Source organism: Beta vulgaris, chromosome 2 (assembly GCF_026745355.1).
Source record: "Beta vulgaris subsp. vulgaris cultivar EL10 chromosome 2, EL10.2, whole genome shotgun sequence".
NCBI lineage: Eukaryota > Viridiplantae > Streptophyta > Magnoliopsida > Caryophyllales > Amaranthaceae > Beta > Beta vulgaris.
Window position 1 is genome coordinate 28,533,777 of NC_079203.1, and position 22,771 is coordinate 28,556,547.

Genomic DNA, 22,771 nt, shown 5'->3' on the forward strand with positions numbered 1-22,771 from the left:
AACAACAAAGCGTTTTACATCTAATCTTAATTCAACGATACATATATACATATTTGCACATATAAACCAATTTACACATATAAACCAATTTACTAATATGAAATTAAAGAAAGTTAAGTATGAGTGATAACATACCAATATCAAGGTTGTAAATAGGGAAATGGAACTCAACACTCCGTCTCTAACACCCTCGTATCATTTGCACCACCAAAGCACCGCAGCAAGCTTTGCGTCCCCTCATCTCTCTCCTTTTTCTCTCTCTCTCCTTTGTTCTCTCCCTTCTCTCTCCTCGTTGAAACCCTAGAATTTTTGTATAGAACACGAGTGAAATTGTTGAGTACAAGTGAAATCATTGAGCAACAAATTGAGGCAATGAATTGAGCAAATGATTTTGAACGAATTGAATCAAACAAACCCAGCAAACCCAATGAATTGAGCGAATTTTTTGTCTCGAGTATGGGTTCTCATTCTTCCTCCTTTTTGTTTGATTTGGTCTCAATTTTCTGGTCATTTTTTGCGAATGATTTTGGCTACAATTCGAAATGTACTATTGGGAATCGCTTTTTTCTTCTCTTGTTTCTGCATTAAAAGGATGACTTCTGTTGTTTCTTGCCAATGACAATATGATCTTAAGTCATATTAGCCTCTTATGACATGCCAAGCTCTGTTTGGAGAACAAAGATGACATTTTCTCGGGGAATGAAAGTGTGGGATGGGGAAGAAAGAAACGAAAGAAACAAAGTTTCTTGCGTTAAAAGCACATGTACAATGGTTAGATAATTACTAGCAGTCATCAATTTCTGTATATTATTTCTCTACTCTCTCCTCATTCCCCATCTTTTTGGTTCTTCTTCAAGAATCATTCTTCTACCTCTTTCTTCCTTTCGTTTATCTCTCCTATTTTTGTATATTATTTCTTTACCCTCTTTCCTCTTGCTCACTAAACACAGCAACCATTGGCCTCACTCTTAGACCTTTTAGTATTAAAACGATTTAATATTGGGTAAGTCATCCATTTTGTTATTTCTATGGGCTATTGATGCAGAACAACAGTCTTTTGTATATATGTTATTGTGGTTGTCATTCTTTGTTCAACAATAATGTATTTCTGCCAATGTTACAGTTTTTAAGTTCACATTTTCGTGCTTATATACAAGCCTTGGAGAAATTGCAGCTTGATATTGCAACATCCAGTGATTTAATCGGCGTTGAAGCTAGAGGAGGAACTAGTCTTTTCTCAACCAGGAAAGAACCCATGAAGAACCGTTCTTCCATTTTTGCCTTGGGCGATAGAATAAATATTTTAAACGTTTGTTTAATTTGCACAAAACCACCTTAAGTTTTCACTTATTTGGAAACTCCCACCTTTATGTTTTTTTCCCTAAATTTCCACCTAAACTTTACAAAACCTTTATAAACTCCTGCTGTTTTCTAGGATGGGTCAATTAACAATATAACCTCGTAAATCCATTATTTGTCATAAAAAGGGTACGGTTGAGACTTGAGGATGGAACTTCTTTGCAATGTGCGTCCCATTTTGGTATGGATTGTTTAGCTCATTGTCATACAATAATAGTAGCATGGTTTGTTTCTTCGGTTAGAAGTCCAAATTTCCCAGGGGATGGACCTGTCGAATAACTCACTTTTTGTGTGGGAAGTATTTAGTATCTTATGTGAGGAGAGATCATGAAACATAATGATACACAGAGGTTCCTACTATATAATCAGAAGAACCAATGATGGGATTGAATAAAGCCGTAGGGTGAAATGAAAATGATTTAAGGCTGTGTACATCTGAAGGTCATAGCACATTTTTGTTATTTTTGTCTTTTTCATTATTTTGGACTCTTGCTTTTGAGGCACGTCACAATCCTTCCACAGTTCCACCTCGTTCTTTCTGTCAATTTTTGGAAAAAAAAAAATAGTATCTGCATTAAAAGGATGACTTCTCTTGTTTCTTCCCAATGACATGTGATGTATCTATCCTGCTAAAGGATGCTATTATACAAGTTGTATATGTGGACTTTTGGACTATAAACTGTGTTGAAGATCTCTTGGGAAAAGTTGGTAGTTGTCGAATGCAAAACATAGAGAACTTTCTAATTATGATGCAAGGTAAGTGTTTATTAGTTGGTAGTTGCATTGCTTCTTTGGTGTTAGAGTGAGGCAGTGTATATTATTATTCCCTACACCTATGATTGGATCTCATTTTTTTGCCTCTTACTCTTATGATCTGCGAATATTAAGTCATAAGGAGTTTTTTAGTTCGCAGCATACCATTTATTTATTCAATAGAGCTAGTTTATGTATTAGCTCCTTGTACAAGGAATTTCATGTTATTGTATTGTCCCTGTTTCTTGCCGTCTGTGATTCTCTTTCAAGGGACAAAGAACTTTTCATGAATTATCATATTATGCTTTGCCTTTTATGATGATTCTATCATTCTCTCTTTCTTATGCATGAATGTGTTATTTGATTGGCATTGACCTTGATCTTTTATGCACATGAAGCAAGTGCTTAGAAGTATCCCTATAAAGTTCTTTTTCGGAGCTTGCACAAGCTGCTGATGGATACTGTCAGTTCTTAGTATGCACAAGAGTGCCATTTTTCATCATTGGATTCAATACAATTAGTGTTTCTTTTTGTGTTGTTTGTATGATATCTTAATTAAATGTTACTTTCCAGGTACCTTTTCTGTAATGAATTTTTTGGGGAAGATTCCTTGTATCATGACCTATTTGCGGGTAATCATCTAGTATGTTCTCTAAACCCTTATTTATATTTTGAAGGCTTACTGTTTTATGGCTTTATTTTGAAGATCTGATGGAGCGCAACCTCGTTTCATAAACATTTGGTTTAAGAAGAAAGTGAAATTGCAAATAATGGGGTCATTAATCATTATATTGTCCTTAATTCTGTTGTTCTCCTTGTCTTTGACTTCTACTCACTTTTGCCTGAAACTAATTTTGTCCCCGCTAATTGTCCTCTATGTCGATTTCAAGCTTGACGAGAGCTACACACCCAGCAAGATCTCTATTCAAGCTGGTGATTGCTTCCATAACTTGAAGGTAAGTTGAAACTTTTATTACTTGAATTTTGTCTCCATCTAATGAAATGCAAGATATTAATGCGTGAATTATGCAAATTACAAGAAATTATATGAAGATTTAAACTTTCTACTCCTCTAGTGATTGTGTGTTGTTGACTTGGTCTAAAACAATCTAATTGGATTGTTTGTGTTGTGTGCTGATAGTTAATCTGATATTTTGATTTATGTATCTTTGGAGGGAACATATGAAGCGAAGAGGAAAGAATTGTTACATATTGACTCGCAATGTATGTATGAGAAAAGGTATGTCTTATTCTTACTCTTTTTTATACTGCTTTTTTTCTAGTTATGTTTTAGAAATTAGGACCCTTTTGACCGAAGTTGATTGTTCAAGGATGAACCTTATTTATCCCCCTTTTCCCCTTAGTTGAAGACGATTGTTTGAGGAATTACTATGGGCATTGTAGCCCCCTCTGGGATCATGGTGCTGGTTTTGTGTAATTATTTTTGGCCGTTATTGCTTGCTTCATGCTAAAAATTGGTGAATTTAGTTAGTTAATGATTTTTAACAATTTGACCTCGACACTCGGGATTCTTGAACTTTTAAGTTGTTGCATAGTACACTTCCTCTTAAAACAAATCTTGTATTGTTCTCTCTTACATGTGCTACTTCACCTAGATGTGCTCTCGCGCCTAATGTGATTCCTTTTTGTTCTGGCCATTGCCAAGAAATAGGTTCAACATGCTATTGCTATAGCTTATATTGCAATTTAATTAGTTCAATATGTGTGTATATATGTATATATATATACATCTATATACATATATATACATATATATATATGCATATATACATATATATATATATACATATATACATATATACATATACATATATACATATATATATATATATATATATATATATATATATATATATATATATATATATGTACATATATGTATATATATATATGTATATATATATACATATATGTACATATATATATATATATATGTACATATATATATATATATATATATATATATATATATATATGTATATATGTATATATATATATATACATATATGTATATATGTATATATATATGTATGTATATATATATATATATATATATACATATGTATAAGTGAGTTCATATGAGAATGCATACTTACATGAGAAATGAGAATCAAATTACGAGCTATAACTCTTATGAATAAATGATGTAACTCTAATGAAAAAGTGATGCAACTCCAAGAAAAAAGAATATTAGAAAAAAAAATTAATTATTTTATTTTGGGCTCAAAATTTTTTAAGGGGGTATAACTCTAATGAACAAGTCTTGTAACTCTAATCCAATTGTGTGGTTGAGATTCATTCTCATTTCTCATGTAAAGAGCTTTCTCATCAATCACCTTTGTTCAGCTAGTCCAATAATTAGATCACCGCGAGCGAAGCTGCTCTATATATATATATATTTGGTTCCGCATGGTTCATCTTGTGGTAACATATTTAATGAAGAGTCACATATTCAGCTGCAAATGCATACATATTATATGCATTAGGATCTTAGACCCTATTAATAGTTGGTTGAAGACTACAAGCTTAGTCCATAAGTTACACTAATGTAACATTCTCTATATTTGCATAAAAAACATAATTTGCAATGAAAATTGGTATTATATATATATATAGCAGTTCGGGAATCATTTAGGACTTAAAAATGCAAAACAAGAAAGTTGGGGTCACAAGGGCTGCGATTTTGGTCAAACCTGCATCCCTTTATGCGCATCAAGGGTTGTGGTTTTGGTCAAAACAGCAGCCCTTGCGAGTGAAGGGTTGCAGTCAAAAACCACAACCCTTCCATTTTACCCAAGGGGTGCTACGCCAAGGACTGCGGGCCAAAAAGACAGCCCTTACGGCTATTTTGACCGCAACCCTTGACGTTTTCTCCACTAGTGATACATGATATGCTATGCGACTTTGTTCGATATCGATGCTTGTTTTGTGTAGTGGATATATCTCTCGTGGTTTCAGTTGAGTATTTGGCCCGTTTGTAGTCTCATATCGTAGGTGACTTTCTTCTTCGATGTCTATATCTTATTGCTTGAGGATAGGCAATGGTTTAGTTTGGGGGAGTTTTATGTGTCATATTTATGCATATATTTTAGGTGCATTTAGGTTGCATTTCTAGTTCATATTAGAGCATTTCGGTGCATATTTGCATAATTTACTTAGGTTTTGCTATACTGCTCTCCTTTAGCTTGTTTTGATGAATTTCAGGTGATATAATGCAAATAGACTATGGCTAGCTAAGCTTGAGTAAAACAAACATGAATAAAAAAAGGTAGATTGCATGAGAATCACAAAGCATCTCTTTGGGACGAATTTGGACTAGAATGAAGTGAACCATCACTATAAGAAATGTGAAAACTAACTCTTGTACATTCTTTTACTCTTAACTTCTGATAAAAAAATTGATAATAGAGTGATTTTAGTTGGATTGGAAAATAGACTTCAAGAGCTTTCCAACAACTGGTCACACGCTAAATTTTAATGAGAGTCGAGAAAGTTATAAAGTTTTAAAAATGAGCAGTTTTCGTATTTGCTGCGAGCCCGACCCGACCGGGATCTCGTCTAGGCAGGCGGGTCGTTGTTTTACTTTTTTGACGAGTTATGACCCGACAACCACCCGGTCGGGGGGAATTATCCACCCTGGTAACCCAAGCGGGGTGATTTTTAGCTGTTTTGAATCGCGTGTTGCGCTGTCTGTTACTTTAATATTAGTTTGTTAAGCACTTTTTTTGTTTCAAAAAACCTAGTTTATTCTACTTTACAAATCCATTGGAGATTAAAATAGAGTATTAATTTCAAGATGTTCGACAATTGGTATTGTTTCTCATGCCTTACTATTCTCGTTTCAATTCTTCTTTTTTATTCCACCATGTTGCTTCCATATTTAATTGTGATTATTTTTCCCCCAATTATGTGTGAGTAGTTTATTTTCTAGGGATTAAGAATCTATGTATGCATATGAAGGATTGATTGAATGATTATTTAATTCATTTATTTGTTTGATATTTGCTATTGAGTTAATTAAGTTAATCTACAAGTTTGACCAACAATGTTGATTATTGTTGCAATACAAAGTTATAGACCGTGAGCTAGGATTTGTATAGGCTCTCAATAGTAGGTTTAACGATCTATGACAATGCGAGAGCGGCTTAGTGATCTTTAATGGAGGTAATGTTCTAGTGTAATTACATGTGCCCTAGTTAGATTATTTCATTCAGTTCGTCAATCATTCCTGATATCCTGAATTGCATACAAGGTGAACCGTTCCCTAGTCTTTCCCTTATTTGGTATTTGTGATTTGATTATTTATTTTCAGTAAACCAACCCTTTTCATTTGATTTAGTTAGTATAATATTAGAGTTCAAATATATTAGTATAGCTATCTACATGTGGATTCGATCTCGAATTCCTTAACTACTAGTTAGTGGAACTTAGGTTATTATTTATTAGGTCATACGACTTTAGCATGTGAAACACCCCCGCAACCCCCCTTCTACAAACTTAACTTCGATAGTTCTCTTTGAAACTCTTCCGCGGCGGAATCATCATCTGTAATCATCATGGCACTCTCATTAAGGTATGTGCCTACAATCTAGGTAAACTCAAGTCTACATTGCCAAAGTTACAACTTTGCAACAAGGCATTCTCCTAGCCATCAATGAAGGTAGCACAAAATCTCCACATTGAAGGTGATAACCTACTCGGCATCAATGCAGTCCAAGGTGGGTCCCGTCATGGCAAATTATAAACATCATCACATATATCAAAACTCTCCTCTCCTCCCACCACTAGAGTATCAGACACATTTACAGAGTAGCAAACAAGGTTGCTAATTAGATAGCCAACTAAGTACGATTCTTTCACCATATACCCCCAAAAAATTGAAAAATTCACCATATACCATCCAATGTTTCATACATTCACCATATACCCCTGAGTTTCCGAAAATGTTCAATGTCCTTTTTCTAGCAGACATTAATTTGTCATTTGCATTATTTGCAATTTTTCCATTATTTTTTGCTCCTAACCCCTAAACTCTAACCCTAACCCAAACCCACGACCCTTTTCCCCTACTAGCCCACCCAGTCCAGCCCCCACCCGCCACCTCCGCATCCCGCAACCCTCCCCTGCGATTTGCCCATCCCCCACCCCTCCCCTTTGATTTCTCCAGTCCCCCACCTCTCCCCTTCGATTTCCCTATCCATCTACCACCAAGCAGACCTTAACGATGTTGTGGCAAGAAATCCGAGGGAAATCCAAAGGGAGGGGGACGTAGCGACAGGAAATCGAGGGGGGGGGGGACGATGCAGCAAGGAAATGGAAGGGTGGGGGAGGGACAGGGGATTGGATTGCGGGATAGAGGTGATCATAGGTCGGCAGGGCTGGGCTTTGGCCAAAAAAAGTGACTCGTTTCGGGTCAAAGCCTTGGGCCGAAATTCCCTTGCCAAAACCCACTAACGCGACTCACACCATGCGTTCTTTTCGGGCCATTTTTGGGTTCGACTAAAAATTAGTCTTTTTCATATTTATGTTTCCTGTGGCCCGAACGTTTTGCCCAAAAATCGGGTCAAGACTCGACCGGGGGCCGAAAATTTCGTGCCCAAAACCCATCCATAATATGCCCGGGCCGGATCCATATTGATCACCTCTACTATGGGGGGTGCGGGGGTGGAAGCGAGGAGGAGGAGGTGAGGTGTAGAGGTGAGGTGAGCAGGAGACTGAAGGGGGTGAGGGAGGGGTAGAGGACTATGTGGGATTGTACGGGTGGAGGGAAGGGGCGGGGTGGGGGATGGGTTGAGGGCTGGTATGGGTTGGGGTGATGGGTTATGGTTGGGGGTAGGATTTAGGGGTTAGGGGATCGGGTGCAGGGGATAATAATGACAAAATTGTAAAAACGCAAACAACAAGTTAACGTTCGTTAGAATAAGGACATTTAGTGAACGTTTACGAAAACTTAGGGATATATGGTGAATTTTTAATTTGACGGAGGTATATGGTAAAAAAACCAAAAATTATATCAATGCAGCTTTAAGATTCTGTTTGATAGGGTATAATACATTTTCTTGTAAAGTTGTTTTCCTCTATTTTCAAATTTAAATTGTTTGGTTTGTAAATGAGTGCAAAACCATTTTTCCTATGAGTAAAATTGCTCTTCCAATGATGGAAAATCATTTTTCCTTTAAAATGACGGGAAAACTATTCCTTCCTTTCCCTTATCTCTCTTGCACACTCCTCTCACTAGGGGTGTTCATTTCGGATAATCTAAATCTATTTCTGATATGGATTGCAAAAAAATGTGATCCGAATCTGATCTGAAAAAATCGGATATTCGATCGAAACTAAAAAATGGAATTTTTCCCACGAAAATCTCATAAATTAAGTTTCGTATAAGATTAGATCAACATATATTCGGTTTTGAAATGGAAATTCTTGGATATTTCGGAACTGCTATTCGAAAAAAGCCGAAAATTTCCAATGTTTCGGATATGTTCGGATATTCGAAAATGAAAATTTCCGATCTGTATCTGATCCGAAAATTCTCGGATATCTAATCCGATATATTGAAAACTAAAAAATCGTATCGGATATCCAATTTCAACTAAAACTTTTAAGAGGCTCTCATTACCTCTTTACTTTCCTTTTCCTTTTTTTCATCATTTTTCTTACATGGAACCAAACAACGAAAAACTAATTTTTAAATTGTGTTTTCAACTGGAAATTGTTTTCCATGAAAATGATTGTACATTGAAAATGTTTTGGAGCCTAAACTCTTAATATTCTTTCTTCTTATAAGAGTGAGAATAACGCTAGTCTGGAAGCATGAGTTTGAAGTCAAATTTTTCTAAGTCTGCCTCCAGACCAACGGTAATTAGAATAAAATGTTGAGCGGGTCTGGGCATGGGTTTTGGTTTCCCAAACTCATTCTCAGACTTGGTTGCATTAAATGCAACAAATAGGAGTGGCCCCACAAGCCATTCAACTACACACAATCCTTCTTTCCTACTTCAATGCAGCTAATTGTCATATTATTTATTTTTGCCCAATTAAGATGTGACAACTGTTCTTAAATAAAAAAATTCCCAACGGTAATATTATGTGAAACTACTTATGAATAGCCATTTGTGTGTATAATTTTTTCATTCTTCCAAATTCTCCTATCAATTTTGTCTTTCTCTCCAAATTCTTCCAAATTCAACCTATCGTATTTTTTAGTGGATCCGAATCGAAATTTTAATTTGAATTCTCTAATGAGCTTACTGCAAAACAATGCCCAATTTCAAACTTTTTTAGCTCAACAAAACCAACCCAAAAATTCCCTTCAAATTTCTCTACCCCAAATCCTAATAATATGGGAAACGCACAAGTGCAAACTTTTACCCAATTTTTTCAGACTCCAATTAATCAATATACTCCTACTAGTCCTAATATGGACCAACCTCCTATTACACCTATCAGTTCTAGATCCAACTCCGATAACCCATTTAATGTAGGCACTAAAAAGGCAGAAGATATTGATGTCACTACAATTACTCGTACTGCTGCTCGTACTACTACATTTCGCAAAGTAAGTCAACCCAGAGAGAAAAAAGGGCTAAAATTGGACGATATAAGATAAAACACTTCTTGGTATGGCGTGGAGTAATACTACCAAAGATGAAGTAAATGGCAATTCACAGAGAGCATATGCCTACTAGGGGAAGAATTTTGCATTCTTCAATGAAAATAGGCAAACAAATCAAGCTGAACGAGAAGTAAACCCTTGCAAACAACATTGGTAGACAATTAATAATTCACTTGAAAAGTTGCATGGTGTTATGCCAAGTATGAAAAGAAGAGTGGGCTTAATGAAGTCTTGAAACTCTCAGAGGCTCGTGCACTTTACCAAAGTCTCTATAATTTCAAGTTCCAGTACGATCATGTATGGAGTATTGTGTGTGAAACAGATAAGTTTAGAGCTAAACTTAAGAGCAAACGTAACAAAGGCCAAAACTGATTCATAAAAAAGGAATAAGATTTCTGAATCGGGAGACTACACAGTAAGTGGGGAGGATGTTGAGGCTTTCGATGAAGTTGAGGAGGTCCGACCAATGGGTCAACAAGCTGCAAAGAAACAACTAGCTGCCTAGAGGAAGTGAAAAAACATCCAGAGTGATCATAGTGAAGCCATATCATTTGCAAAGAATATTGAAGAATCACATGCACAATCAATAAGTCGTTTGGTAGATTTGAAAGAACAAGAGCTTAAAAATCAACTACTTTATGCTGATGTCAGCAGGATTGCTCCTTTGCAAGGAAAGATTCATGAGAAGAGATTGCAAGCACTTGCAGAAAAATATGGATAGAATTTTGACAATTAGGTTGCTTTCAGCTTGTTAAATTGTCATTATGCTCATTAACGTTTATTTATGTTGTTTTAAGATGTTGTAGCTATATTTCGATTAAGCATGTTTTTGTTTGATGAACTTAGTTATTTCTTAATATTAATAATAGTTAGTTATTTTCTCTATTAACGTCAAGTATAATAATTATTAGTAATATTATTATTAATAATAATCAAGACAAAAATGGTGAATTGATTCCAACTTCAGTGAGTTGTCACCTCCAAGTCTATATTAATGCATGACTTGTTACCTCACATCCATCTTTTCAGTAACTTTATCAAATATCATTGCATTTTGTTTTGAATTATTGTACCAAAGATAAGTGCATTATTGTTGTAGTATGCATTGAGTTATTTAAATATTGTGCATTAAATAATTAACCTTCACAACTTCTATATATATACCGATTTCTGAGCTCAAATTCTCATAGCAACCTTTTCCCAAATCCTCTGAAAAATTATAAACCTCAAGACATAGTGATAATGTAATACTTTAACCTCCCAACACCTTTGATGAATTTTATAATCAAACATATGATTCATATATTGGGGGGTTGATATTTTCACAGGCTGAGTAGATGATATCCTAAATCATGTGATTGAAGATACATCACCTTCAAACCCTACTAAAACAAGAAGGAAAATAAAACACAGAAAGAAAGCGTGAGGAATGGCATGAGCGCATATGGAATGATTACTTCTCAAGCAACCGATGTACAGTGCACAACAATTTCGCCGAAGGTTCCGAATGAGAAAAGAATTATTCTTTCGCATTGTCAATGCTCTTGAAAATCATTTCGAATATTTACAAGAAAGATTTGATGCTATTGGTAGGAAATCTTTGTCCCCCACTTCAAAAATATGTTGTTGCCATTCGGTTATTGGCTTATAGAGTGGCAGGTGGTGCCGTAGATGAATACGTGTGAATTGGTGGATGTACGACGCTACAATGCTTGAAAAATTTTTGTAAGTGTGTGATTGAGGTTTTTTAACCTTATTACTTGAGAAGGCCAACAGTCGATGACACCCGACGCCTTCTTCAAATCGAGGAATCCCATGAATTCCCTGGTATGCTTGGTAGTATCGATTGTATACATTGGCAATGGAATAAATGTCTCATGACATGGCAAGGTCAATACTCCGGAGGTCATCAAGGTGTACCAACGATGATATTAAAATCTATTACTTCTTATGATTTATGGATTTGAGACGCATATTTTGGTGTTGTAGGATCTAACAATGAAATTAATGTCTTGGATCCATCCCCGATATTTGATGAGTTAGTTGCTTGAAGGTCAATGTCCTGAAATCCAGTACACGGTAAATGGAAGCACGTACAATATCGGATACTATCTAATAGATGGCATCTAGCCTGAATTATATGCTTTCGTCAAAACAGCAAACATGTTATCTGAAAAAAAGGAAACTATTTGCTCAACATCAAGAAGGTGCACAGAAGGATATAGAACGAGCTTTTGTGGTGCTCCAAAAGAGATTTGCGATTGTTTGCAACCCCGTACTTTTATGGAAAAAGGGAAGTTGGTGATATCATGAAAGCATGTATCATATTACATAATATAGTTATTCAGGATGAAAGAGATGATACCGAATTGACCACTAGCGTTAACTATACAATAGCAAGGAATCAAAGGGAAAGTCCACAAATTCATATTGATCTAAGTAAAAATTATTATGTAACCGGAGCAGATACTTTTAAAATCATACGCGAATTCGCAACCGAGCCCAATATCACCAAATGCAGCACGGTTTGGTGGAACACAAGTGGCCGAGTTTTGGAGGAAACGCTAATTAAATTTCGTGTGTAATTTTCAATTTCTTGTGGTTGTACTTCTTTTATATTTTAGCAATTATGTATGCAACTAATTATGTTTATGCATGCCTTTAAATTATGTCGTTATTTATAATGTACTCAATTTGTGTCTCATAATTTATATAAATTCAAAGTAAGCTTAAAATCTTAAATAAATAATTACATAAATTGTAATTTTTATGATGTAATAGTCGATAAATATTCGAACGTTTTAGAAAAAAAAAAAAAAATATATAAAATAATATGTTAAACTTTTAATAGAGAGACTGGAGAAAGTTTGAGGGATAAAGAGTAAAACTTGAATGAGTTTGGAGTTAGTTTGAAGAATAAAAAGTAGGTAATAATTAGTAGAAAGTTGATGCGACATAATCTCGATTTGAGTTTGAGGGATAAACCCTTTGGGGGTGTTTGGTAAATGGCTTTTTGCCTGGCTTTTGGCTTTTATGAGCTTTCTAGTTTGGTCAAACAGCCAAAAAACATGTTTGGTTTGTGGCTTTTTCGTTGGCTTTTAAGCCGACTTTTCAGCCAAAAGCCAAAAGCTACTTGGAGTAGCTTTTTCTCCTTGGTTGTTGGTTGTTTAATAATAAGTTTACCAATATACCCTTATGGTAACCTAAAAAGTAAAAATCAAATGCCATTCCAAGTTCCTAATTGTAACACCCCAAAATTTCTCTGAAATTTTCGCGCGTTAATTATTATTATTTGAGTGTAAAATTATATTTTACTAATATATTTTCCGATAAGTATAAACATATATATAATTTTACACCTACATTTATGTTTGACAAGGTTATAATGCTTCTACAATGTGTTTTTATGTGTTGCATTGCTTAGTAGGTGTACAATGCTCTTATCTGCGTTAATTATATTAAACGGGTAATGTAGTGCTCGTGTCTGTGCGAAGTGTAAAATGTGATAGTGTGGTAAGTACGTATTTGTATTACGTGAATAATTATAATTTTTAATTATAAAATATTTACTTATACATATTATTTTGAACGTTTTACTTGGTGCCTGAAATATACATTATACTAGTATTTTCGTACATTGTATTATGTGTATTAGAGGGTCCGAATTTCTAATTTTATTCATGGTATATGAAGGGTTTTTGGACAGCCATATTAAGCTCTTGTAACGTTATGTTAACCAAGAGTCATCTCTTCACTTACCTCTCTTATTACACCTTTTGATCACCGTCTCTTCACCTTCTTTTTCTGAAAATAAAATCAGAAAAACTCCTCCTTGTTACCTCCATTTCACACGCCTATTTCAAGAAAAAAGGGAGAGGAAAAGTTTTGGTTCTTCATTCACATTTCTCACACAAACATCAGTCATTGTTACTTGTTTTCAAGCCATTTTTGCACCAGTTTTCAAGCACGCGTTGAGTTCATTCGTTGCATTTGTGTTCGTAGGAGACGAGGGTGGTGATATTTCACAAGGCAATTAGAGTACTTTCGAAGCGTTCTACTACATTTCTCTTCAAGAAAAAGGTAACTAGCGTTATTCTAGTTCGATAAGAAAATAGATTGTGAACTTAGGATGCTAGAATTGCGTTAGAGAATGTAGTATCATGCTAGGTGGAACTTAGAGGATTGTATGATTGAAGTTACATGTAGTTACTTGATTGTTAGTGTTGTTTCATATCTTGGATTGTTACTATGATCATCTTGTTAAGTCATGTTGATTAGTTTGTCTCCTTGTTATTGTTGTGGTTGGATTGATTCTTTGGTTCACTTTGGTTATCTTTGGATTTTGGGTAGTTGTTGTTGTTGATGAGCTTTAGCCTCATGTGAGGGTGATTGGTACTGTGGTTGACATGAATTTGAGTTGGTTTGGATGCGTGAGGCTAGGCGTAAGAATTATTGGAACTTCGGTTGGCGTACGAGCGAAGCTCGCAAGCCACGAGCAGTCGCAGCTCGCGACACTCGTCGTACCTCGCGACCAGGGGTCTGTCCCCTGGGTTGTGTGACCTTGATTAAATTCTCTATATTGCTTGCAGCATGGATATTTGTTAATGGATGGTCTTAGGCATGTAAGTTAAGCATGTTTGAGTAAGATTGGTTGGTTTGAGTTATTATATTAAGGGTATGTGCGCAATTTTGTTGGGTAGTCTATGATTATTTAGTTTGGAGAGTGTTGAGGGCTTATGCATGGTTGTGTATCCTCACGATTGAACCTTGCTTGGTTAGATGGTTTCGATGTGCTTGTATACCTTATTGTGTATACCTTTGAAAGATGGATTAGATGGATTTGAGTATACCTTGTCGTGTATACCTTGTGCTGGTTGAGTTTAATTGATCCTATGAACGGTATGGTTCTAGGAATTTGGGTTTGATGATCCTAAGGGCGGCATGGTCCTAGGAACTTGAGTTTGATTATCCTAAGGGCGGTATGTCCTAGAATTGGTTCTTAACTTGGCGATATGGTCCATGGGTTCTCTTACGGGTGGTATGATCTGTAGAATTCAGCTATTTGGAACGGGCGGTATGGTCCTCGAATATCAACGTAGGCCTTGGGCGGCATGGTCCAATGAGTTTACTCACAGACGGCATGGTCTGTTGTGTTTGAGCTCGTTGACCGCATTTGTTGCATGGTTGACCGGGTTTTGGTGTGATATTGGATTTCCATATTGGTTGCTTATGAGTATTTGTACCTCGTTGTGAGTAAGATATATTGGTAATGTGTTCTTTGATGTTGTTTCAAATTTCTTTTAAGTTCATTATCTGTTTCTATTTGAGCTGGGAGAACTGCTAGTTACTCCCCACTGATTGTGGAAGTTGTTGATTTATTATGTAGATGGTGATGTTGTTTAGGATCGTCACGGTTTGGACCGGGGTTGTGCGTTTTAACCTTTTGAGCAAGAAAGTGGTGCTAGTCATAGTGGACGAGCACTTTGAAGCTGGAGTTAGGACTAGTTACTTAGTAGGTCTTAAGTAGCTATCCTCTTGTCTTATCACATGTTTTGAAGTACGGATTTCTAGTTGTCTTTTGGTTTGGATTTTCTCTATTTTGAGGTTTCTTTTGGAAATCATATGTTGTTTTGAGACTTGTAGGAATGAGGGTATGGGACCTCATTTCCCTTTTTATATATGATTTCGGAGGTTGAATATTTGTCTTTGAAGGATTATTCTTATCTTTAGTTTCATATTCTACTTCTTGGAGTAGCATCTCCGTCTTAGTGGTATTTCCGCTGCCGCTAAGTTGCACTATTTCTTTTACTTTAGTCTCCACTCTTCTTTGTATTGGACGGGATGTTACACTAACGCTTCACTTGCCATCTTCCATTTTCATTCTACTGTATTACAACTAGCAATTACAATTTTGGAGTACTTTGCCACCGAAGACACGCTGCACTAGAGTTTCTCAAAGGTGGTTAGTTTATAATTCATTTCTTCATATACAAAGTAATTTATTTTTAGATCTTGATTATTTGTTAAATGAAACTACATTGGAATGTAGAATTTTAATACTTTTTTTACTGGAAAAATTGCTTAATATTCTACTGTATCTTGATTTTTTCTTAGTTTTCTTTTTATTTTCTTATGAATTTAGTTATGAAGATATTTTACCCAAAAATTTGGTTATTTTTTTTAAATATTCTGAAAGTTATTTTCAGATCTAAAAATTTGAAAGGTAAAATTCTGTATTAGTTTTTTCTCATCAATCTAATTTTCTGGAACTTCATCTTCATATATCTTCTTGTATCTTCATAGAGAAAAAGGTTCGTGTATTTCGTCTCTTTGATGGGGCAAGTATCACAACCCCATCTTTGACATTGATGTCGATAAGCTAAATAGTGTTATGCATGATTAGATCAGATTTTATATGTCGTGAATCTTTGGTTTGAATATAATTGTTTTGTATGCTGGGTAGTGTTGTAATTAATATGAATTTTGTTTCTTATGCTTGAACAAGTTGTTGAAGCTTTATTGTTGAAAAATGTATTATATAGATGGTTCGTAAAATAAACCAAAATGGTGAGGGAGATAAAAAAAAAGCAAATAACAATGAGAACTAAGAAAGGGGAGATGTAGGCAGAATTACTTGGTCAAAAGAATTAATCTTAATGCTTCTTGATCTTTGTATCAAACATACTCTATGGAGTAAAGGGGAAAATGGTATAGTAACTTCACACAAGCTATTATGGAAAAAAGTGGTGGATGAATGGGAAATTAATACTAATTTACCATAGGATAGATCTCGACTCAAAAATAAGTTAGACGGGTTGAGGCCCAAAGTGATACTCTGAAAACAATTAAAAGGCAAAGAGATAGGTTTAGGATGGGATCATAAAAAAGGAACGGTAGCCGCAAGTAATGAGTGGTGGGCTTTAAAAAATTCAAGTTAGTTTTTCTAATTGTGATACATATATGGCATTTGATAAGATAAGGGGAGTTTAAAAAAATTAATCTTTTTTCTCATTTTGGTTAGGAAAATCCGAAATTTGAAACTTTTCGAGATGAAGGAATAGAACCCGAGCTAGAATATAGAATGGATCAAGTGTTTGGTGGGTGTGCCCAAAGAGCTGAAAAGTACACTCCAGTGGTTGATGTTAATGATGTAGCAAGAGAAGATGAAGTATATGTTCCTTCTCCACCTCCCACTAATGTTCCTTTTGACGAATCATCTGGTTATATTCATGACATGGATGAAGTGTGTTCCAATTTGGGAAATGAATGGGATGCAATGTGGAGAGAAACTAGCCCTACATCTTCTAATCCCAGACATCCGAAATGAAATTAGTGATAAAAGTAGAGGGAAAAGGGTTATGAAGAGTGGTTCATGTCAAAGCAACAAAAGTGCAAAATTTGAAAGTACTAAGAAGGCTGTAGTAAGTATTGCACTTTGTGACAAGATTGATGGTATGGTGCAACTTATTTCAGAGAGAAATACTGCAACCAAAGACTTTCAGCTTGCTATGGCTAATATGATGAATACTATGAATATTAGTGCTCCAAAATATTTTGTGACTGATGCTATGGTTAAGTTGTGCTCAGTGACTGATTTGGATTCTAATTCTCATGTTTACTTTGCTTGTACTCTCATTGAAGATCCATAAAGAAGGACTATTTTGCTTGAGTTTCCAGATGACAAAAAACGAGTTGATTACACTCATTTTATCTATGCACGACATACATAGGGCAAGTAGTTCGTGTTACCTGCATTATATATGTATCATGGGAATGTTAGACATGTAGGTCTTGATCCCCTTCGGTTATGCTAATTATATAGGCCTTGACCCCCTTAAAATATTTTGGAGTACTTAAATATGAATGATCGGGTTTTTTTGTTGGATGAGTTTATATCATCTACATTTTGTATAAACTAACTTGTTATATTATAGTGATGTTAGTAGTAATCTTTAACTTGCTACACTTTTTGGTTTTATTTGTAAGTATGGATTATAATGTGCAATTGAAAATGCTCCTTCTATATAGTGACTATATGGATACTGATGACAACTTTTGGGATATGATAGCTTGTACAACCGGTTATATTAGCATGCATTACTTAAGTCATATACGTAAGGCACCATGCATGACCTCATCTTTGACAGGAGAAATGTGGATGGATGAAATACTCAATGGTCATGAAACTAGATGTTTTAATGCCCTTAGAATGTATTCAAATTTATTCATTCAATTGTGCACAGATTGGAAAATAGGTATGGTTTGAGACATTCATTTAGGATGTCAGTTGTAGAAAAAGTGGGTATCTTTGTGTATGTTCTTGCTCATGGTGCCCCTAATAGAGCAATATAAGAGCTTTTTCAGCATTCCGGCGAAACAATAAGTCGAGTAGTCAAGGAAGTTTTTTGTGCAATGGATGGATTGTCAAGGGATGTAACTGTACCTAGAGATCCTGATTTCAAATAAATACCGCAATAATTAGCATCGGATACTAGATACATGCCATTTTTCAAGGTACTTTTTATTTGTTTTTCCTTTTACACTATTGCATTTAGGTCGTTACTTGTGTAATAGATGTATTTTTTTTCCGTTTAGGATTGCATTGGAGCTATAGATGGTACACATATAACAGTCATTGTTCCGAAAGAAGATCAAATGCGTTATAGAGGAAGGAAAGGGATACCTACTACAAATGTCTTAGCAGTATGTGACTTTGATCTCCTTTTTACGTATGTTTGAGGGGTGGGAAGGTTCAACACATGATTCTCGTATATTTCTTGATGTAATAGGTGATTTGAAACTTAAGTTTCCAAAACCCCTAGAAGGTGATATAATTTAATATATTATTAGTACATGCCTAAATATTTGGTTTCCTTACATTTCTTTTTTAATAACTTTGATTAATAATGTCAAATAGGTAAATACTATATGTCGGGGATAAAGCGTATCCGGAAAGAAAAGGATACTTGACACCTTATCCTAAGACAAGATACCATCAATCAGAGTTTCGTGGTGCAAATCCAAGGGGGGTAAAAGAAGTCTTCAATCGTGCTCATTCATTTTTGAGAGGTTGCATTGAAAGGTCTTTCGGAGTTCTTAAAGCTCGATGGAAAATATTAGGCAAAATGCCTAGATACTCATTCAAAGACCAAAATAGAATAATTTCCTCATGTTTTACATTGCACAATTACATTAGACGAAACAAAGTTGGTGATCCCGCTTTTAGACTTGTCGATAAAGATCTTAATTTCGTACCTCCTGAGGGACTTGAAGATATTGAAGATATTGAAGTTAATCCCCCACAATGTGTACAAGAATTGCCAACTAGAGATATGACATCACTCCGTGATAGCATTGCTTCTAGCTTGATGACAGCTAGACGAGTCAATAGAGTTAGACGTCGATCTTAGATTCTTAGATTATTTATTGTTTAATTTGGAAGTTACATTTATATATATATATTTATGGTTTCATTTGTTATGTTATTAAATATTGGAAAAATTCACATCAATAATCCCAACTATGGGCACTCTTTCAATATTAATCCCAACTAAGGATTATTCCAGTATAATCCTAACTATATCAATTGTCTTCCCAAATTGATCCTTTACCTGTTATAACCTGTTTAATAGGTTAACTCGCTTATGTGGCGCAATCTAATTCACATATATTTTTTTATTTTTCTTTTTATTTCTTCACATCATTCTCTCTCTTTCCCTTCACACCTAGCAGCGACCATCTATCTCTCTCTTTCATATGACCATGAAAAACCCACATACCACCTACCCTCCCTCCTACTCACCCACCCACCGGCCACCACCCCTCCACCAAAATGAACAACCACACGTCAACCTCCGCACCTCCCTCACTATCCTCACCGCCTCGTTGTCCCCAACACCTTCCTGCTGTGCACATCCCCAACACCTCACTATCTTCCCCCGTCCACCCCTCAAACCCACCTTCCAAACTCTACTCCGCCAACTCGCCTCCACCTTTACTCCCCAACCTCATCATCCTATCCCTCAAAAATACAAAAACCTTGACACCACCACCATCGTCAATGTCCTCACCAACCACCTCGACTTATGGTATGAATACCCCCCTTAATATCCTCCCTCGTCTGTGCGGCTTCACCCCCTTCTATCGAATAATTAACCGACGTCGACCAAAACGACTTGTTGTTGCTGCTCAAGTGCGCGATATAAATGCACGGATTTTAAACGGGCATGGTGTTTCGGGTAGGTTGTGGTTGTAGTTGTTGGCATAATTGTTCTGGGTTTTTCTGGTGGGTTTGGATAATTGAGGTTGTGATTGTGCGCATGATGGTTCTAGTGGGGTAGATTTTTTGTGTTAGTTGTGTAAGTGGTGGCTATAACACCCTTGAATTTCGAGTGGCTAATTAAATTAAATAATATCAAAATTCTACAAAAAATTCGGTAGAGCTCCGTTTAAAATATGGACTGCCTAAAATTCAATTTAGGACTCGCGTCCAAATTATAAACCTGTATGAATAATCCAGCAAACCAAGTTCTCCAAAATCCTTATCCAGCTCAAAAGTCAATTCATCCATGCATAAGTACTCGAAATCCAAAAGTGTTATTCCACGGTTATTGTAGGAATAACCGTTAAGGATAACTACCTAACTGAATTAATATTAAAGCAACAACTAAATTAAACTATTACAATCCAAACGTGTAAAGGTTTAAGTAAATTAATATTTACAACCTTAAGTTCCAAAATGATGATATATTATATATATATATATATATATATATATATAGTGCAACGGAAATAGAACTACTATATTTCAACTAAGCTAGTGGAACGTTGCTCTCAGCCCACACCCCACTTGCAAATCTTCATGTACCTGCATATATATCAGGCATGTAGTATGAGCCAAACTAGCTGAGCAAGATTTCATACTAAGAAGCCAAACATATATGCTGGTAGGATATAACAAACATATCCTACAAATCATTTACTTTCAAAACATAATACTAAATACAACTTTATAAAACCCATTTTCCTTTCTTTGTATTTCTTTCCAAAACGTGTACATTCTTTCTTTTTTTCTTTTTGAAACCAATTCTTTTCTTTCCTTTTTCCTTTTGAAACCAAATTATTTCTTTCCTTTTTCTTTCACAAAATATATTAAAAGTCTCAAAGTTATAAATCTAGAGAATGGAACAGCTTTTATTTCCATTGGGCTAGCTAGGCCCTCCGGATAAAACTAAGACAAAGATCCCTAGTGTGCACACCCTACAAACGGCCAAACCGTAGCAGAAGATCAAAGTCCGAGGTATTGATCAACGTACCCCCACAAACTATTCTATAAAATCGAGCCAAACCCGACAAAGTTCCATTCTTTGAGATGCCACACAGGCAATCCCCACAACTTTAAAAACACAAAACTATTTGATATACTCTTTCCATAAACTTTCCTTTAACTTTCGATTTGTGGTTTGGAAACCAACATCTTTATCTTTGGAGGAACATCCTCCCTTACCAACAAAACTTTCTATTAATGGAGGAACATCCTCCTTTTCAAACCACTTTCAACCAAAATGAGATACATACCTCTTCAAAACTCTTCTCTAACTACAAAAGTTTTAGTAAGAAATCTTACCTTTTAAAATACAACAAATCAACTATGTCAAGCAGTCAATACGGCTCCTCTATGAAATCGGAATCTACAATATAAACATATATGTACTCATTAGGTAATAATAGACTTGGCTTAACTAGTTAATGAGCTTTGCTTAACTCTAGTTTTATAAATTATGAGCCTCACTTCAAATGACATAATTAACTCATACTAACAATACTAAAATCTCTCTTAGTTTATATAAAACCAACACCTAAGCTTCATAATATATATTTAGATACTTAAAATCCATTAGGAAAAACATTCAAACTTAAAACACTCGAAACTAGATTTATTAATTTCAGCAGAAAATAAAAATGGGCATAACTTCCTCATTCGAACTCCGAACCAAACGTTTCTTGAGCCTAACTTGAGTAGAATTTCGATATGAACAACTTTTGTGAAATAGTATTTTTGCGAAAAACACCCGGAAACTGTTGAAAAACATGAATTACGAAACTGACCTGTGATTTATACGAATTTCAAGTCTTGTTCATAAACTCATTATTATCATGAAACAATCTCACTAAATCAAACTACACCCAACATTCACAATCAAAAACCCCCAATTCAATTTCAATTATAAAAACCCTAACTTCATAAACTTTGAGAAAACTAAAATTAAATTAAGAACTTAACTTATCCACTACTATGGAAGATTAATGGTGAAGAAAGCTTGTGAAATCAACCCTTAAAACGCACCCCAAACCTCAAACGCACCAAAATCCGACTTTTTTTTGTTGAACCTATTCCTCACGGTGCCGCTTGCCGCTAGATAGAGATTGTTGTGTTGTAGTTGAGGCGCCGGAAAGATAGAGAGGTTGAAGGTGGTAGTGTTATTTGTGTGATGAAGATTGTGAGAGGTTGATGGTGAGAATTAAGATGGAAGAAATGATATGAACGTAGTTTGCTTCTTTTCTTTTCTTTTCTTATTCTTTTATTTTCCCCCTTTCCTTTTTAACATGAAGACTACTCTTTTCCTTTTTCCAAATAACTACATAGATATATAACCTTTCTTTATTAATACTTAAACTCTTCACTAAACTTAACCCACTAAATTCATAAATATTTATATTTTATATATATATTTTTTTAAAATAATTCCTACATGAAAATATTAAATATGAAATAATTAAAAGAAATAATTTATTTTCAATAGAATAAATATTATATATTCCAAAATCTGGGGTGTTACAGTGGCGGTTGTGGTCGTGGGATGGTGGTTAACGGCGGGTGTGGTGGTGTGCGATGGTGGGTGCGGTGGTGTGTGGTAGTGGTCAATGGTGGTTAGGTGGTGGTGGTAGAATATTAACTTAATTAAATAAATTAAGAAAAATTACAAAGTTAACCTGTTTAGTAAGTCACTGGTCAGTTAG

The 22,771-nt window shown here is 35.2% G+C and overlaps 3 long non-coding RNA genes across 5 annotated transcripts; 2 read left to right on the forward strand and 1 right to left on the reverse strand.

Moving 5' to 3' along the window:
* The first annotated feature begins 20 nt into the window (after window positions 1–20).
* LOC125494954 (uncharacterized) lies at window positions 21–14,686 on the forward strand. Of its 3 annotated transcripts, none has more exons than XR_008968021.1 (5): window positions 21–454; window positions 2,686–2,755; window positions 3,003–3,068; window positions 3,288–3,352; window positions 13,754–14,686. It is a non-coding gene; the product is annotated as an uncharacterized LOC125494954 (long non-coding RNA). The 3 variants fall into 3 exon arrangements; XR_007271191.2 differs by lacking the exon at window positions 13,754–14,686 and adding an exon at window positions 11,080–13,072; XR_008968020.1 differs by lacking the exon at window positions 13,754–14,686 and having other exon boundaries at window positions 3,288–3,786.
* Window positions 14,687–14,805: 119 nt separating this feature from the next.
* On the forward strand, window positions 14,806–19,231 carry LOC104883568 (uncharacterized). The gene is made up of 3 exons (XR_788580.4): window positions 14,806–18,265; window positions 18,347–18,454; window positions 18,669–19,231. It is a non-coding gene; the product is annotated as an uncharacterized LOC104883568 (long non-coding RNA).
* Window positions 19,232–20,326: 1,095 nt separating this feature from the next.
* On the reverse strand, window positions 20,327–22,496 carry LOC109136483 (uncharacterized). The gene is made up of 2 exons (XR_007271192.2): window positions 21,378–22,496; window positions 20,327–20,618 (listed from the first exon to the last, which is right to left on the reverse strand). It is a non-coding gene; the product is annotated as an uncharacterized LOC109136483 (long non-coding RNA).
* Between the last annotated feature and the right edge of the window lie 275 nt (window positions 22,497–22,771).